The sequence below is a fragment of the Cyprinodon variegatus genome, unplaced genomic scaffold, assembly GCF_000732505.1.
Source record: "Cyprinodon variegatus isolate N-32 unplaced genomic scaffold, C_variegatus-1.0 Scaffold375, whole genome shotgun sequence".
Taxonomy (NCBI): Eukaryota; Metazoa; Chordata; class Actinopteri; order Cyprinodontiformes; family Cyprinodontidae; genus Cyprinodon; species Cyprinodon variegatus.
Window position 1 is genome coordinate 673,989 of NW_015150828.1, and position 2,079 is coordinate 676,067.

The window sequence follows — 2,079 nt, forward strand, 5'->3', positions numbered from 1 at the left end:
ATTTGACATAGTTTTGGAGTCAGTGGGTCACATGACCTGGAAGCTATTGAAGAAAAGTCCCAACTTTTGTCTTTAAAAATATCTTAAAAATTGAAAATAGCTTAAAATTGCATAAAAGCAAGTGTGCCTCAGATATGTTATCTATTGGCATGATTTTATATTAGTTTCGTCTGAGCTGGTCATAAGATAAGGAATTTATTTATTTTTTTGTTTCTCAAGAATGCTTGGTTCAAATATTTGTTGACAGTCCCTAACTGCACCACCGCGTGTGGGAGGAGTGAGCATACTACAGGTGCATACTACTGGTACGGATTGAGTATTGACATCGACAGCGGAATCCTATAATGCTTTATGAGGAGAGCTCTCTTCGCAAAGCATTCTGGGATTAATCTGCTTGTCTAGTGACCATGGATGATCACTGCTTTTCAAGGTGCATTGTGGGAAATTTCAATCCCACTACTTTTTCATCCACTAGATGTTTGGACACTCATTTAAAATGGCTTAAGCACCATATAGTGCCCTATATATTGATTAGGGAGGACATTTGGACACAGCCATAGAATATTAAGGCTGTTTCTAATGCCGTACGTATTGTAAGAGGCCAGCGGCAGTGTAAACCGGCTCCACAATTAAGATAAATATTCGCTACATCAGAACCTATTTAAAAAATTAGCTTCCACCTCATCTTTTTACTCTTTTTCAAAAAATCGAAAAACCACCTCAAGCTGTTCTGCTTTGACTTTCACACGTGGCATTTTTTTGTGTTTTAAAAAGCCCCGATATTCTGTGACTGGCAATAGTGTGGATAAAAGAAATACCTGTTAATAAATCAGAGGAGATGGACTAACTGGATAGGAATGAAAGAAGAAAAGCAATCTCTGAACATACAGCATTGAATGTTGAAGCAGATAGATAAGAGCACTACGATATCTTCCACTCTACAAAGAACAGAAAACCGAGGCTACAAATTCAAACAACTCTTACATTTTGTATGTAAGAGTATCAATATTTGGTAGTATCGTGGCTTAAAGCCACCAAAAACTACTGGGTTGAGATGCAAAGAACAATCTCCTGCCTATCATGGTACAAGGTCATAATGTTCTCTGTCTGATCAGTGTGTTATACATTTTATTGATGTGTTTTATCCCAGAAATACTGGTAAAAAAGTACACTATAAAAACCTGAGCAAGTGATCAATGGTGTATAGAAACACAGTCTTTATTGTGGAAATCAATGAAATGTTTCTTTTCTTCAATAGAAAAAGAAAGTAATTCACATCAAGTTGTGACCCAATAGGGTGTAACATAAGAAGAAATAGCTCCAAATAAACAGCATTCTGTCAGAAAAGAAAAGCTAGCCTCAGTGGAAATAAATTACAGTTTTTATAGATGTTAAAGCCTTTTCTCCAACAAAACACCATTCTAATTTCCTTTGTCAAATGAAACAACAGGTTTTATACCTCCCACTGCAGCAGTACCCTGGCATTTATAAAACTGAAAGCAATGCTTGGGGGTCACTGCTGCTGCACTGAAAGCTCTCTGTATTTCAGAGTAAAGATATGCATTTGTCCCATACTGCAATTCATGATGTGCATGAGATTCAAAAGAAATATACGCTGTCTCTACAGTGCTTTGCTAAAGTATTCATAGCCCCTGAACCTCTGCATATTTCCTCAATTTATAATAACAAACATCAATGTGCTTTATTGGCATTTAAGCCAACACTCAAGTGCATATTCGTGAAGTGGGAGGAAAATTACAAAATTCCTTTTTTTTTGTTATCAAAAGGTAGAGGCATTTGTATTCAACCCCCCTGAGTCAGTGCTTCTTAGAACCACATTTTGCTGGATTAATGGCTACAAATCTTTGGGCCATGTCTCTTCAAACATTACATGTCTCGAATCTATTTTCACCCATCCTGTCTTGAATATTGTTCAGATTGCTGCCAGCAATTCTGACAAGGGTCCTTTTCTTTTTTTAAGAATTTTATGTTTGGTTGATGGTTTTATAGACGATTCATGGCATAAGTTTCCTCCTTGTTTTGCATTTAGGTAAGAAAGTTTGATTTGTCATCATCTGA